Below are 18,527 nucleotides of genomic sequence, written 5' to 3'. Positions count from 1 at the left end.
AGTCTATCTTTTTTAAATTCATATTGTCAACTCGTTTTTGTTGTTTTTGTATTTGAGTAAATGAATCCGTTATTATATGGTGCTTTATTTCCATTTGTTATAGACTTGAAAGTATTGCTTTTGTCGTAGAAAACTAGATTTGTTAAACCAAAAAAAAAAATCGCTTTAGGAAATATGTCATACTGACAAGCCATTTTTGTTGTTTTTGTATTTTTTGAGAAAATGAATCCATTATTATTTGGTGTTTTATTTCCATTTGTTATAGGCTTGAAAGTATTGCTTTTGGTGTAGAAAACTGGATATATCAAAAAAAAAAAAAAAAAAAAAACCCTTTGGGGAATATGGCTTTTATTGAAAAGAATATTGTGAAGAATGTCGTGCATACTCTAGAACATGGCTTGTTATATTGTATGTTTTGTTTTTTAACTGATATCTCTTATTTTATTTGTCATAACATAATGATTACTAGTTTTATGAAAAAATAGGCTGAATTGCCTCGAATTTTAGATTACCTTTAACTTTGGAATGATTAACGGATGCTTTAAGAGTATTAGTTTAGAAAATATTTTTAGAACTTTTTTATTGGAAAAGAAAAAAATGTAATTAATTTTTGTAGTAGCTTTTTATATTTCTTATAAATGTGATATAAATGTTTTTAAAAAATGTTTATTAACAAATGCTTTTAAGGGCAACCATTAACAAGACAAACTTATAAATTTAAACTTTTGTCCCTAAAATTATGTTACTGAATCTCTTCTTTCCATTCATACTCATTGATGGTATGTCCATTACATATCTCTAAAGCTTAAGCTTAAAACAATGTAGTTTTGATACCCTGAAATAAAACCACAGATTTTGGTCTGCTAATATTATTAAACATTTTAAATTTATTCTTTTCATACGTACCCAATATATTTATGACAGGGCCGTTAGACGTCAAGTAAAATTTAATTTTTGATTGAATTTGGAATAATGGAGAGTGGGTTGTTTTTGTTTGAATGTTGAAGTTGGAAAAGCAAGATATATGGGTCTTGAGCATTGATGATCATGCAATCGATGGAGCGCATGCATATGTTATTTTTGAAAGAAAGGCATGCATATGTTATTTTTAAAAGAAAGGCGTTCTTATTTTATTTATTTATTTAAATTTTGAACAATCTGTAATATTTTAAAATAGTTTTCTTTAAAATTATTACTACATAAATTTTAAATTTGTTCATTATGTGACACTTGTTAGTAACTTAACCCAAAATAAAGACAATGGTGTGCTTAGTAGGGGATATTTGGCATTTAGTCTGATTTTGCAAACAATTTTGTTAGTTGATAGATTTTGCAAACATAATGATAGAACTCGAGTCTCTAAAACCCGAGTTCCTTCGAAAAAAGACTAAGAGAAAAACTCAGGCTAATCGATCATTCTTCTTCTCTCCAGATCTGATCTTTCTTCTTTTTTGATCAAGCCCAAATTGGGCCTTGGAGGCCAAAGTTTGTAGATCCTTTGGTGCTTCTTTGCAGGTGTTCTCTTTTCTTCTTCTTTGCTCTCTACTTCTCTTTCTTTTTTCTCCTTTTTCTTTGCTCTTTCTTTTTCTCCTTTTTCTTTGCTGGGTCTATTATACTGTTGTTTATATAGAACTCGAGTCTTCAAGAGACTTGATTTCCCTTGTTGAAATCGAGTGTTGTAAACTTGAGTTGTTATTTATCAAATATGTTTTTTTTTTCTTGTCAACTAACGAAATTGTTGGTAAAATCAGGCTAAATGAAAAAAAAAAAAAAAAAAAATTCCGTGCGCAGTACCATATACAAGTAAATTTTGTTCTTTGTTTGCATATATAGAAATATAATAAATAGTAATAATCATTAGTTATATCATCTATGTTAAAAAACAGAAAACTAATGGTGTGAGTTTTGGTTAGCTCAACTAGTAAAGTCTCTGATGGTTGTATAAGAGATCTGGAGTTCAATCCCGCCTATACAAAAAAATGATTGATGTCTTGATTTGATGATAAAGAGCTATCATCAGGAGTGGACGCCATAGGTTGAAACTCTCTCAAAAAAGAAAACTAATAGTATTTTAAGCCATCCATTTTAGTCAAGCCTTCCCTTGGTGCAACATTTTACTTGGATGGTCTTTCCAATAGTTCTATTCTCCCTACTAATTCTGTTTAGGCTATGGATTATAGGAACAAATGTAGTTGAATGAGATTGAAAATGATATATTTATTGTTTGATTGCTAACACATCTAGTGATTCATTTGGTTGGAGTGATAAAATTGAACTCTCCCACTCTGACTTGTGTATCAAATGAACTCTATTTTATTGCATATGAGTGATATGGAAAAGATTCCTCTTCATTCTTCAATCAAACGTTTAGGATGATGCATCTAGATACATAGTAATCTTAAGATTATAATTTTAAAATATTTTCTCTAGTGCATTAGCAAAAAATGCTTACCTGTAAATTTTACTAGTTAGAGGTGACTCTTCTCTAGAAAGGTTCCTTACGTTATTTAAAAAAAAAAACTAACATATCATAAATTATAAGATTTGAAGGTATAGTATGAATTAAATAATCAAGAGTCTTGAAACAACATTTAATTTTCTTGGTAGGAATCTTTTGTAGTTTTTATTTATTTATTTAATATCAAACAAAATTAAGCAATTAGCCAAATATTACTAGAACTGAATGTTTATTTATTTATTATAATTTATATAAGTATATCAGAATTGAATGTAATTCTAAAGTCGTTGACTGCTACCTAATTTGATATGGCAGATGAAGTTTGATTGCAAGTATTTAGAGTCCACACATTTGCCAGTCATCCATGGTGTCTTTGAATTGTGCGTAAATTGGTCTGCTATTATTTCTGCAATTGATTGCATCTAAATATTTATCTAAATCAAGGTCATATTTTTTATTCTTGAATCTATAGTTTGTGATTCAATATTCTCTCATAACCTCAAAAGTGTTTAATAAATTGTTTGAGCCAAACTGAAAAAGTGACTTGGCCTATATTACAAATGGCAACACAATTTTCAAAATCAATAATAATATAGAGTATAGAAAATTGAATTTTAGAGGCAGCTATCATACTCTTAAATGGTGAATTAACAAATATTCTGAAAGTACCTTTTAACCTAAACCTAAAAAATATAGTTTTAGTTTTGTGGCTTGGTTTGGAATTGTAAATGAGTGTTTTATTAGGCTTGTAATACATCATGGCTTGTGGATTCTCATTCAACTAAAAGTTAATTTGGAAAAATTTAATGATTGGATTCAAAGAGTCCAAGTCCTTTGTGGTTGACTTTTTAGTATGAAAAATGTTTGTCTGCAGTCACTCAAGCGAAATGAAGGACCTTTTGTGTTCTTTGCTGTCGTACTTTCCCCCTAATTTATTATGTTGGTGTCTCATAAATTTGGAAAAAGAGTCAAAAGAACTGTACCCAAAAATATATAAATTTTTTTTTATGAGTACGCTTTTTAACATTTATGGGGTGATCATTTGAAGAGGAAACTTCTATTCAATAAGTGAAGTAGTCGCTGCCCCCGTTATGAGTGATAATTAAAGTAGTTATTGTTGGAAATATATATTGAAAATTGGTCAAATTTAATTAATAAAAGTGTAAATCAAATGCAATAATATCAATGCTATGAAATAAGAATGTAGAGAACAGAAAATTATCGATAGCCGAAGTACGAAACTGAATCCGCTGTCCTTAAAAAGCGATTTTGCCCCCATAGTTACGATATTTGGTGCAAATGGCTTAGGCGGTCGCTCTTTAGGATACAACAGTAACTTTGTTAGTGTGCACTCACAAACAGAGCTCCAAACTCGTCACAAGATGCCCAATCAAAAATTTCAAGTATTAGAGAGAGGGAAAGATATTAGATTTCGTTCTATATTGATCTTTTTGCAACTAGTCTTATATAGAAGAGTTGACTTACATATAATAAGAAATTACCCACACTCATGCATTTGGCTGGCTTCATTTGAATTTGTTCTCCTTGAAAAAAATCCCCAATTGCAGCCGGTAGTTTTATGAACGTTGAAAGTGGTGACATTTTCCAAGAGTGAATAAGGAAAGAAAGGAATGATAGAGCTTTGGAGATTCTACCAACAAAAGAGGGATTTAAGGGATTTCATCCCTTTGATAACGTTGCTACCAAAATCACAGGTTTTAGGAAAGGAAAGAGACGATTTTAGGGGATTTATTTCTGCTTTACACGTACTGGCTGACTTAATAAGTCATGGGTTTGGCTTAATCCAGACACAAAATTGGGCTTCTAAAATAATGGGTTTAGAAAAGTTTTAAACATATCCAACAGTTATTTATTTATTTATTTTTTTGAAAATGGAATCAAACTTTCAATTAAATCAAGGACGCATCAATGTTTACATACTCAACAGCAATTGATGGAACCTCTTCTCCATCCAAAATAAATGAACATTAACATTTTGGGCATATCTAGCAAGCACATGTGCCACCCTATTACCATTTCTCTTAGTGCAACTCACAGAAGCCCACTCCAAAGCTCCTAGCAGATGCCTAATGTCTCCAACAACATGTCCAATAGCTGACTGGTTGTCCTTACCTGAAGCAATGCACCTTGTAGCATTGACACTGTCACCTTCCACTATAAGCACCGTGAAACCAGCATCAATGGCGAATTCCAGCACCTTACGACATGCGAGTAGTTCAGCCACGTCACTTCCCTGAACTGCCAGACCCGTAACTGTCATCGCAGCCATAATTTCTCCAGTAGAGTTTCTAATCACAGCACCGAACCCAAAACTAGTAGAATCCTCGAACATTGCAGCATCGTAATTGAGCTTGTACACAGCTTGTGGTGGGTGCCCAGTGCGTTCCATCATTCTACAATACCTACCAAGTCGCACCCACCGCCGCATCCGCTTGTAAGCTGACCTGTAATTGTTGGAACTCCTCAAGCAACTTAGCTGCACGCTTGTTCAACCAGCCCGGTTCCAGCAATTTGCCTCCATGCACTACTCTGTTTCGCTGGTTCCAAATCAGCCATGCCTGCACTAACAACAGCTCCACCTCTGTTTTGTTCAGCCGATCTAGCAGGTACTCCAACAGAGCTACAAAATCAAGTTGGCCCATCCCACACTTTTGCAAAGCCCTTACAATACAATGCCAAACATCTTGCACTACTGTGCATTCCCATAAAGCATGAATAGTTGATTACTGGGATAAGGCACATAACAGACACAATTCATCCATCAAAATTTGTTTCTTCTTGAGGTTCCTTCTAGTTGGGAGAATATCATGACACGCCCTCCACCCAAACACCTTTATCTTGTTTGGGATCCGTAGCTTCCATATAGTAGCCCACACCCTACTACCTCCACTACTTGATGATGATTCAGCCCGATTCACCTTCTTCAAAAGAGCTTTTGCAACCTTGTAAGCCGACTTTACTGTGAATATGCCATCCTTATTATGCTTCCAATAAACAGAGTCAGAGACTTGCCTTCAACTTAGAGGTATATCACATATAGCTTCCTCCTCTTCCCGATTGAAGTGAGCCATAATAAAGTCTCGTCGCCATACATGGAGGTCTTGGTTGATCAAACTTGACACCCATACTTCCTCTTCATCATCCCTCATCGACAAAAAAGGCTTATTTGTAGGGTACTCTGGAATCCACCTATCCCCGATAGACATTAATAGAAAGTCCATCACCCACTCGCCAACAATGTCCCAATCTTAAAATAGGTAAGGCCGCCACTAAACTCCTCCACATAAACGAACAGTTAGGTGACTCTATAGCCTCAAGTACTGAAATTCTAGGGAAGTACCTTGCTTTAAAGCATTGATAGAGAAGAGAATTTGTATCTTTTAATAGCCTCCACCCTTGCTTGGCCAATATGGCTAAATTAAAAGCTCTAAGGTCCCGAAATCCCATTCCACCTTCCTTCTTTGACAATGTCAGTTTATCTCAACTTTTCCAATGAATTTTCCTTTCATTCCCAACTTGGCTCCACCAAAACCTAGTACTTAAACCATACAACTCCTCACATAATTTCAATGGGAGCCGGAAAACACTCATTGTATACGTTGGAATAGACTGAGCAACTGCCTTGATGAGAACTTCTTTCCCAACTCTAGAAAGCATCATCCCCTTCCACCCCTGTAATTTTTTCCACACCCTATCTTTAATGAAAGAGAAAGTATGGTATTTTGCCCTTCCAACTAAAGTAGGCAAACCCAAATATGATTCGAACCGAGACACTTCCTTCACTCCAAGAATCCCCAAAGCCTCTTGCTTCTGGCGAACAGTGGTGTTATTACTGAAATACATTGAAGACTTTTCCAAATTTATGCATTGGCCAAAGGCTTTAGCATAAACTTGAAGGATCTCAACAATAGAATTAATCTCCGCTGATGAAGCCTTGCTAAAAATCAATGAATCATTTGCAAAGAGAAGATTAGTAATCTTTGGTGCATTTCTACAGATAGACACCCCATGCAAAGTCCCTCCTATCTCTGCTTTGACCAATAGCGAAGTAAACCCTTTAGTGCATAACAGAAATAAATATGGTGAGAGAGGATCACCCTGACAAATTCCCCTAGAAGGAAGAACATTACCAAACGGTCTCCCATTCACAAGAACAGAGAATGAAGTCGTTGTGACACAACTCATCACCCTTTCTATCTATGTTTTAGGAAAACCTAATCGCTGCATAACCCCTTGAAGGAAAGGCCACTCCACCCTATCATATGCTTTACTAACATCAAGTTTCAACGCCATATACCCTTTCTTCCCTTTCTTCCTGTAGTGCATAGTGTGTAGTGTTTCATATGCTAGCAACACATTGTTAGTAATAAGGCGCCCAGGGACAAAAGCACTCTGAGTGGGAGATATGATATTAAGTAACACTTGTTTCAGTCTATTGGCTAATACTTTAGAAATTATTTTGTAAATCACATTACACAAACTTATGGGCCTAAAGTTAGACATTTTCTCTGGGTTCTTCACTTTAGGAATCAACACAATGTAAGTATGATTAATATCAAGCAACATATGACCATTATTTAGAAAATCCAACACAGCATCAACTACAGTATCACCCATAACATGCCAAAATCTTTGGTAAAATAAAACATTCATACCATCAGGTCCAGGTGCCTTTGTTGGTCCCATTTGGAACAACGCCATTTTAACTTCTTCAGCACTAAACTCATTGGATAGGGTATCATGCATCTCCGACGTCACCTTCCTTGGGACTGCATTGAGACATTCCTCCATCTGATCACAATTACCTACACAAAACAAATTGTCAAAGTAACCAGTAGCCACATTAGCTATCTCCTCCATCTCCTCCACCCAATGCCTTTGTGCACTTTGAATCCCCTTAATATTATTCCGCCTTCTTCTTTGGGAGGCTTTTGAGTGAAAGTATTTAGTGTTCTTATCACCATGTTTAAGCCACGGGATCCGAGACCGTTGTGCCCAGTAAATTTCTTGCTTCAATAGCAAGTCATCCAACTATTTGCTGACACTCAAGTATTCGGCCTTAGATTCTTCAGTCACCACTTCAGCACTATTTAATACCTCCAGCCGGTTTTGAAGAGTTTTAATGGCTACATCATTTGGCTCTAACTTTGAGACCCCCATGCTTGCAATTCCTCACCACAAAACTTAATCTTCTCCTTTATTGAAGCTAAACCCAACTCCCCCCCTCCCACCATATCCTAGGCATCTTTAACCACTACTCCACAATCCTCCCACAGTAACCAAGCTTCTTCAAATTTAAACTCCTTTTTGAATTTTTGCTGAAACCTCTGAACACTCTTCACATGCACCAAAATTGGCAAATGATCCAAAGCATGGGGTGGAAGGTGAGAAATTGTAGTTATCGAAAATTTAGCCCGCCACTCCATAGTTGCCACAGCCCTATCAAGTCTTAATTTGGTATTAGCATCACCAGGCCTTTTATTAGACCACGTGTAGGTATACCCTCTATATCCCAAATCCTCCAAAGTACAAGAGTCTAACACATTTCTGAAAGCATCAATCTCTGCTGAATTAGGTGGCCTTAAACTTAATTTCTCTACAATATTTAGAATTGCATTGAAATCTCCCGCACAAAGCCATGCACCATTAACAAAACTCCTCAGATGTTCTAGCAGCTACAAAGAATTTTCTTTATGCTGAGCCTTAGGCTAGCCATAAAATCCAATAAAAAACCAGACAAACCCATCCTTTTCAATGACCTTCATTAGAATGTGATTAGGCGAATAATTAATCAAATCCATCACGACCTCCTTCTTCCATAATAAAGCCAAACCACCCCCTGCATTTGGTTGTTTAACTATAATTTTATTCTGAAACTGCAAATCTCCATACAAATTATCAAATCCTTCTTTATCCAGACGTGTTTCCATAAGAAAACACACAGTGGGAGCTTGTTCCTTCACAAGTTTGCAAAGGCTTCGACTTGTCCAAGGATTCCCAAGCCCTTAGCAGTTTCAGCATAATAGTCTCATTGCTCCCGGCAAGGGTGGTTATCCACCCCGCCGATCTCTCAAAAACAGAAGCTTCCTCATTCTTTACTTTCCCCCTCTTAGTTCTTCCCTCCTCTCCCTTAATATTCAGGTTCCCATCAAAATCTGCTGGAAGTGGCCTTTTTCCATTGGACGGCAACAACACCTTTTGCAAATCCCCAAGCCCAAAATCCATCCTGTTGAATCTAGTCCAAGATGACTTGGGCTTTACAGCATTTGGCCCATTTGATTGTTTTTCTGAAATAACTTCAGTGCCACTTAAGCCCATCATGTTACTCTCACATGCCTTGCCCTCCAGCCCACTAGGTAAACCATCCACCTTTTGTATCGGGTTTTCCTTCAGCTCAGTTACTGCTTTATGCACGTCAGCAGTACCACTCACCACGTAATTTGCATGGGCGTGATTACGTTCGTGAACATGTGGCGTGATTCTTGAAAATCCGGACTATCCTTCATCATCGTTTCTAGGGTTTCTACACTGCCCATCTATTGCCGCCACAGCTCTACTCTGTTGCAGTGGCGCTTCACACCTGATCGGACCCCCCTTAGACCTGTAAAAACTGGCGCTGGACGTTTCACCACCACCCTCTGGATTGTATTCAGCCCCCTCTGTTTTTATTTCAAATGAACCACCTCTTGCTCGGCCTCCCATGGCTTTAAGGAAGTTTCCATATTGTTAGTCGGCTATGCCTCCATTCTTAGTTGCCGCAAAGTGTTCAACGCAATTCTTTACATCATGGCCAAGTTTGCCACAAAAATGGCAAAACAACGGCAACCGTTCGTATTTAAACTTCACCCAGTGTTTTTCTCCATCAGACCCCGCAATAAAGCTTCCCCTGCGAATGGGCTTCGAGATAGGTAACGCCATCCTAACCCTCATGAAATAGTGCAACTCGTCCTGCCCTCTTCTCTGCTCAACTTCCTTAATAGCCCCGAGTCTACTCCCCACTTCGTTAGCAACCTATGATGTAAACATGTCCAGCGGCGCCCCCTAGATCTGAACCCAGAGGGTTGTCGTCTCCATTCTTATATTCTTAACTGTCATACCTCTCCTCCAATGCTTAAGCAATAATAATTGATTATCAAAAGTCCACGGACCTCCTCTTAAGACTCTATTCAGATCAAATTCAGATGTGAATTTAAACTGAAAAAGATTTGGCCCTACCTCTGTGATACGTAGACTGTCCTCTAAACCCCAAGCCCGTCATAGTATTCTTTGCTGCTTGCTTATTAAAATATTTGCACGTCAAGAGCTTACCCATCAAACTGAGAGTGCAGTCCTCAATGGCTTCCAAACGTCCTTCATCAGAGATGGTAATCACCTCCTCCTCTTCCGTAGTCAACTTCATGTTCTCCATACTATTAACGACCTCATCAGCCATGGTAAACTAATATCACTCACACAACTAAAGACAGAAAAAGAAAAGATGCCCTAGACCTAAGTCAAGGGAGGAAGGAAACTCGTATTCACAAGAGAGAGAGCTCCACGGGGGAGAGACCTAATTCTGTATATCCAACAGTTATTAGTTGCATATGTTCAATTTAATAATACATATACCATTTAAATATGTATATTTATAATTTTTCATAAATTTTTATATAATGCACGATACCTTACACGATACATAAAAAATGAAAAAACTATTTATATTCTGACAACTATGATTTTATGTATATATTATTGATCGATTTCGTCACTATGAATTGGCCATGGGAAAAATTGCCACACTCATTGGGCTAAGGTTGGATAAATATGCGGAGAGTTGTAGCCTATCAAAGCAAACTACGAGATTTGATAAGTGTACCGTAAATTTTGCATATTGGATTGCTTGTCCTCTCTGTGCCAATTTTTATTCCACACTAGTTAACCTTCTTTTATTTGATGAAAAGTAAAGACGCATACGCTATAGCATGCTAGGCAATCGGGCAAATAGGAAAAACACCAGAAGAAGCCATAATAATAGAATAGAAAAATAGCTTTCAAGAGTTAAGAGTTTTGTAACTCAACTAATATCTTCTGGTGTTTTCAATGAAAACGTTCAGAATTTGAATCCTCTAATACCAACTATTTAATTAGACTTATATGTTAGCTAGGTAGTATTCTAATCGTTTATGAATTTCTTCTTCATTGCAACTTATTAAATATAAATGAATGCAGCATGACAATACAGCTCACCTAAATTACTTGTTCAGTATAGGTTATCCTAAGTTACCAACTAATAATTTTGTTTCGCACATTCTAAGCTGTAATTGCCTAATTAAAGTGTTGCCATGTGACACATCTAGCTAGAAAGACATAAAATACTCTTCATTTAGCCTTCCACCTCAACAAAACTTTCAATATATATTTTATATATATATATATATATGTAAACTTTCAATACTTTTTTAATCAGTTGATAACTTGTGCATTTGCATTGAAAGTTAAACTTAATATAATTTTTTTTTCACTCTTTTATTTATTTTTTTAAATGTAAAATTTGATAATAATGGTAGTTATTAATAGACATTTTATATTTTTATATGGAACAATATATTTTAGTATTAGTTTTGTTTATTATGATTTATTCTACAATATAAATAAAATATAATGTACCAAAATTCTAATGGAGGGTTTAAATATAAAATTTCCATTAAAAAATATTAAAATAATGACATGTAAAATTATGAGCTCTAAAAAATTTAGCTGATATAATATTATGAGGTCAATGAAAAAACAAACGACTTTGACTTTATATCTTATAATTTTTTGGTATTATTTTCTCTTTAGCAAAAGATAATAGTGGTTTCTTTTAAATGTGAAAATAATGACATGTAAAATTGTGAGCTCTCAAAAGTTTAGGTTATATAATATTATGATGTCAATGAAAGAACAAATGATTTCGGCTTTATATCTTATAATTTTTTTTTTTGTATTATTTTCTCTTTAGCAAAAAATAATTGTGGTTTCTTTTAATTAAATATGAAAATATTTTATTTTATTGTCATGTGTTTAATGAGGTACATGCATTCATATTTAAGAATTACTTTTTGTAGGTGGTGCACTAATTATTAATATATAAAGGGAATTTATATCTACCTATTTACTTAAAATGGGAATTTATATGGTTTTTTTTTTCTTTTCCATATATTTTTTCATTCAAAATAAGTCTTAAATTTGGGTTTTTTAAGGAAATGCCACTAAGACAATAGGATCTTGGTAATTTATATGCTTATTTCTAAGATTTATATTAAAAATAACTTATTTGGAATTTTCATTCTTGCGCACTTGGTTACTTTAGCATTGGTTGAAATATTTTCTCAAAAAAAAGAAAGAAAAATGAAGAAGCAATGATTGCAATAAAAACCAATAAAACACAAATGCAAAATTTAATAATACACACAGCAAAAAATATAGAACATAATTATGCAATAAATTAGTTAATATGATTAAATGTTTGTGAGTTTATTTAATTGTTTAAATATTTTCACATACTAAATTATATCAATCATAATTGTAGGGTTAAGGGCCTAAAGTGTATATTGGGCCTTGGGTCTGGTCCGAGGACATGAATGGTCCGAGGAGGAATAAATAATTATGGATAATTCCAATCTAAAGCTTCATAAGTAGGGAATGAGTGAAAGGTGGTCCGAGGAGGAACATCTCTTCAGATAAACTAGGAACAACTCCAGTATGTATCCTGATAATTAAGGTGACCTTCGAGGAAGCTCCAGTGACAGGGACGTGCATCATAAACATACCAGGGTGATCAGAACTCAAAAATATCTAAGGGAAAAGCTATTACCACCGCATTAAATGCACTACAGCTACTCTTCTGGCTGCATTTATGTGGAGAAGACCCCTAAACAGTGCTGTCTTGGCAATCACAACTCATAGAAAGCCAAAAAGGGTGCCTGATGGAACATGTACTCAAATAAGGGCTCAAATGATCAACAAGTGTAGGATCAAGATGGTCCGGAGGGAGCTATATAATGTAAGAGACATCCCATGAGGAAAGAATCAGAAAAATAGAGAAAGAATACTGTAGCAATCAAAATTAGACTTGTATCCAACTGTTATTGATTTGTATGACCAAATACCTCCTCAGACAGTGAATTCATTCAGTTTTATTTTCTTTGTTCTTGCTTGATCATCTTTTGAATCCATATTAGTCATTGTCAAATTCATTACGGCCTAGTTCTTCGACCCATTCTCTATAAATCTATTATACTGGGCTCACTGGGCCAAGATCCCATACATCTTGGGCTTAGGCTGCAAAACGTGTCCCTACAATTGGCGTCGTCTGTGGGAAGAACTTGTGTAATAGTGAGTACGACGTTTAACTATGGTAGGATCATGTCCCCATTAAGAAGAATCCATGGGTTCTAGGCGACAAGATGACTTCCTTAACCTTGAATGTAAGCGAGACTGAGAAGGTAGCATACTCACCACACATACTGGTAAAAGTCATGCTCGAGTTGGGAGTCACGTCTCTCAAGAGCAGAACAATAGAGCCATGCAAAGGGAGATTGACAATTTAAAGAAGAAGCTGCGCCATGCATAACGGAAATGAACTCCTTCCAGTTCTGACATCTCCTTCAATGATGAAGAGGATGTTAGTTACAGGCAAAGGTTAAGAACTCCACCAAGCGAGTATTTCTCCTACGATAAAGAGCACCACCACAAGCAAAGATATAAGAGCTCGCCTCGTAAAGGCTTGGGAAACGATGCCATGAATAAGACATTGAGTCAAATCTCCAAATCACCTTTCATTCGCAGATAGAGGGGGCAAAACTTCCTCGGCGATTCCATCAGTCCACGTTCACCATTTATAATGGTCGAACGGACCCTGTAGAACATGTGAGCCAGTTCAACCAGAGGATGGCTGTCCACTCTAAGGACGAGGCTTTGATGTGTAAAGTATTGCCCTCCAATTTGGGACCTGTGGCGATGAGATGGTTTGATGGTTTGAGGGCCAATTCCATAGATTCTTTTAAGGAGCTCACTCGGGCCTTTAGCTCTTGTTTTATCACGTGTAGTAGGGTACCTAGGCCCTTGGACTCACTACTGTCCTTATCCATGCCAGAGGGGGAGACCCTGAAAATGTACTTGGACAAATACTGGGAGATGTACAATGAGATAGATGGTGACTTTGATGATGTGGCCATCAGTACTTTTAAGGTTGGCCTCCCTGTTAAATACGGTTTAAGGAAGTCTCTGACTGGCTAACTTATTACTAGTGTGCACCAACTCATGGACCAGATTGATAAATACAAAAGGGTTGAGGAAGACCAACAGCAAGGGAAAGGTAAAGCGAAGGTTATCCCTCAGGAGAGAAGGGATTTCAAGTCGGACTAATTCAATAATAACCAACCTCGGAGAGATTTTGCTGGACAGTCAGGATCTGCCAACACCCAAGCGGTTAATGTTGTGTTCCGAGAGCTAGTGCACTAAGTATACGAAAAGATTAAGAATGAGCCGTTTTTCAAATGGCCAAATAAGATGGTAGGAAATCCCATGAGACACAACAAGAGCCTTTATTTCCACTACCACCAGGACTAGGGACACACCATCGAGGATTGCAAAAAATTTGTAGAACCATTTAGACTAGTTGGTCCAAGAAGGAAAGTTGAAACAGCTCTTGCATCATTCCAATGGCCAAGGGAGTTAGGCAGGTTCGGAACCCTATAAAGATGCTTCTTCAAAAGCTCCTCTAGGAATGATCAATGTCATCTTTGCTACACTAGGGAGAACCAGCTCTTGCCCCTTTAGAGTGATGTCCGTGGCTCGGCTACTTGTCGAGGGTGCTAATTTAGGGCCAAAGGGGGCTAAGATGGATGTCCCTTCGGCATTGAGTTTCTCGGATGAGGACAAAATTGGGACCATCCAGTCACATGATGACGCTTTAGTGACCACGCTTAGGATCAAGGGGTATGACGTGAAGAGGGTAATGGTGGACCAAGGCAGTGCAGCCAAGATCATGTACCCCAACTTATACAAGGGGTTGAACTTAACGCCCGACGACTTGACAGCCTACGACTCTCCTTTGGTGAGCTTTGATGGGAAGACTGTCATCTTAAGGGGTCAAATCAGACTACCCGTGCAAGCGGGTTCAGAAGTGGTGGAAGTAAACTTCATCGTGGTGGATGCTTATTCCTTCTACATATCCATTGTAGCCAGACCCTGGTTTCATGCCCTGGAGGCCTTCTCTTCCACTCTGCACCAAAAGGTGAAATATTCGTCGAGAGGTCGCATTGAAGAAATCGTGGGGAGTCAATCCATAGCTAGGTAATGCCTGGTGGCTACCATCTTACATCAACCCAAAGTGAAGTCCTTGGCTTTTAATCAAAGGGGCTTATAGCAATTAAAAGCTTCGGAGTTACCTATCAATGGATCAGTCGAGGAGGCCAAATGTGAAAATTTAGAAAAGGTTGTTATAGGTGATGATCCGGAGAAGTTCTTTCAGGTTGGGGCTCAGTTGCCTCCTAAAAAGAAGGAAGAGCTGGTAGAATTTCTTAGTAGAAACATTGATTTGTTTGCATGGGACGCTTATGAAGCCCCGGAGGTGGATCCAAACTTCATCTGTCATCATTTAAATGTTAATCCATCCATCGTTCCCAAAAAGCAGTCACTTCGGCGTCCGTCCAAGGAACATGCAGATGCTGTTAGAGATGAGGTGATGAAGCTCAAGCAGGCAGGGGCTATCAAGGAAGTTTTCTATCCTGAATAGTTGGCCAATACTGGGGTGGTGAAAAAGAAGAATGGGATGTGGCGAGTGTGTGTGGACTTCACAGATCTAAATAAGGCTTGCCCAAAAGATCTATTCTCTATGCCTCAAATAGATTAGTTGGTGGATGTAACAGTGGGCCATCCTCGGATGAGCTTCTTAGACGCCTTTCAAGGGTATCATCAGATACCACTTGCCCTGAACGATCAAGAAAAGACAGCTTTTGTCACTCCCATAGGAAATTACTATTACAAGGTGATGCCTTTTGGCTTAAAAAATGCAGGGTCTACCTATCAAAGGATGATGATGAGAATGTTTGAACCACAGTTGGACAAAAGTATTGAAGCCTCTATAGACGACATGGTGGTGAAGAGCAAGGTGGTGTCTGAGCACGTTGGAGACCTCCGAGACATCTTTGAAATTCTGAGGAAACACAAGTTGCGCCTAAATGCTTCCAAGTGCTCATTTGGTGTGAGATCAGGCAAGTTTTTAGGATACATGGTGACTCACAAGAGAATCGAGGTCAACCCCGATCAAATGAAAGCCATTAATAGTTTACAACCACCTCGAAATCCCAAAGAGGTCCAGAAGCTTACTGAAATGACTGCTACCTTGAACTGGTTTATTTCTCGGTTAGTAGATAGGTGCAGACCCTTCTTCTTCTTGATGAATAAGTGGAAGGGATTTGAGTGGACCGAGGAATGTGCTTTCGCTTTCCAACAACTTAAAGAATATCTATCTCGGCCACCTATCATGTCCAGTCCTAAGGTGGATGAGGTCTTGTTTGCTTATATCGCTGTGGCCCTTCATGTTGTGAGTTTGGTGTTGATATGAGTTGACAGTGTATAATGGCCAGTCTACTATGTGAGCAAGTCACTACATGAGGTTGAGATTCGTTATTTACCATTGGAGAAAGCCATCTTGGCGGTAGTGCATGGTACACGAAAGCTTCCCCATTACTTCCAAGTACATATGGTCGTCGTCCTGACTCAGCTTCCACTCAAGGCTATACTTCGAAGTGCTGACTACATGAGAAGGATTGCTAAATAGGGCACAATTCTAAGGGCTTTTGACATTAAGTACATACCTCGTACCTCTGTCAAGGGCCAGGTCCTGGCGGACCTGGTGGTCGAGTTTGTTGAACCCCCATTAGAAGAAGTGGCAGTGACACATAACATGGATAGAAAATCAGTTGGCACAATCTCCTTGCAAGAACCTTAATTCTAGAAGGTATATGTTGATGGTGCAGCAAATAAAAAGGGCTCCAGAGTGGGGCTAGTTCTGGTTTCTCCTGAACAAATCACTATTGAAAAGTCACTAAGACTAGGCTTCTCGGCTACAAATAATAAGGCTGAATATGAAGTTTTGCTAGAAGAAATGTCCATGGTTCAAAGAATGGTAGGAAAGGCAGTAAAGATGTTCTCGAACTTAATACTAGTCATTGGCCAGGTGAAGGGCGAATTAGAAGCAAGAGATGAGAGAATGCAAGGGTACTTAAGTCAAGTTAGGCATTTGCAATCAAGATTTGAATCATTCAGCCTACTTCACGTCCCTAGAAGTGGAAACACACATGCTGATTCCCTAGTCACGCTTGCAACCTCCTTGACGCAGAGCTTATCTCAGGTTATCCTTATAGAAGACTTATGCAAACCCACAGATGTAAAGGAAAAGATGGTCCATGTTCACCAATTCAGAGTAGGGCCTAGCTGGATGGATCCCATAGTACTATTCCTAAGAGAGGACATCTTGCCAGAGGATAAATTAGAGACTGACAAAGTACGGAGAAATGAGCCTCGTTTTAGCTATCCGAGAACCAAAAACTGTACAAGCACTCTTTTTCTAGGCCATACCTATTCTACATTTACCCTGAGGTGTTAGAGCTACTCCTTGAGGAGTTACATGAAGGGATTTGTGGAAGCCATACCGGAGGAAGATCTTTGTCTCACAGAGCCATCACTTAAGGCTATTGGTGGCCAAATATGTAGAAAGAAGCGTAAGAATATGTGAAGAAATGTGATCAGTGTCAAAGGTTTGCACCAAATATACATTAGCTAGGAGGAGTCCTTAACCCCCTATCCAGCCCTTGGCCTTTTTCTCAATGGGGTTTAGACATCGTTGGCCCTTTCCCTAAAGCAACAAGAAATAAGAAATATTTGCTGGTTGGCATGGACTTCTTCACCAAGTAGGTTGAAACTGAGCCTTTGGCAAATATCAGGGATGTGGATACCAAGAAATTTTTTTGAAAAAACATTGTCACACGATTTGGGGTCCCTTGTACCCTCATCTCAGACAATGGCCTTCAATTCGACAACAAATCTTTTAGGAGATACTGTTGTGATCTTGGAATTACAAACAGATATTCCACTCCAGCTTATCCCCAGGGAAATGGATAGGCTGTGGCTGTTAACAAGGTCATAGTGAATGGACTCAAGAGAAGGCTAGGTGACATAAAGGGAAGATGGGTAGAAGAGTTGTCACATGTCCTCTGGACGTATAGAACTACACCTCGCAGGTCAACAAGAAAGACCCTCTTTTCAATGACTTATGTGGTTGAGACTGTCATTCCTTTAGAAACTGGCTTCCCAACATTAAGGACCAACTCGTTTAATCCGAGCAGTAACAATGAGTTGTTGGAGAAGAGCCTAGACGTTATTGAAAAAAGAAGAGAAAGCACAAAGGTTCAATTGCCATACTACCAACACAAACTCAAACAAAGTTATGATGCTAATGTAAAGTTGAGACCATTAGTGCCTGGTGACTTGGTGTTGAGAAAAGTCCTGGGTATTGCGAAGAACCCAACGTGGGGAAAGTTAAGGCCCAATTGGGAAGGACCATATCGCATCACCTCGGTGGTTGGTATAGGAGCATATTTTCTGGAAGACTTAGATGAGCATGTAATACTACGTCCTTGAAATGCAAACAACTTGAAAAGGTATTATTATTAATAAAAGTTTCATTTGTCAATATGTTCATTTGTTGTATAAAGGCATTGTACTTCTCTTTATCCATTCTTTATAAGTGATTAAACAGAACCTTAGTCATGCTTAGATCCTCAGACTAGATGCTTTGGAGAAATTGACACTCTATGACATCTTTATAAGTGATTAAATAGAACCTTAGTCATGCCTGGGTCCTCGGACCAGATGTTTTGGGGAAATTAACACTCTATGACATCTTTATAAGTTGTTAAACAGAACCTTAGTCATGTTTGGGTCCTCGGACCAGATGCTTTGGGGAAATTAACACTCTTTGACATCTTTTTTAGTGTTTAAACAAAACCCAAGTCATACT

This window comes from Quercus lobata, chromosome 5, assembly GCF_001633185.2.
Source record: "Quercus lobata isolate SW786 chromosome 5, ValleyOak3.0 Primary Assembly, whole genome shotgun sequence".
Taxonomy (NCBI): Eukaryota; Viridiplantae; Streptophyta; class Magnoliopsida; order Fagales; family Fagaceae; genus Quercus; species Quercus lobata.
Note: the sequence above shows the minus strand (reverse complement) of the source record.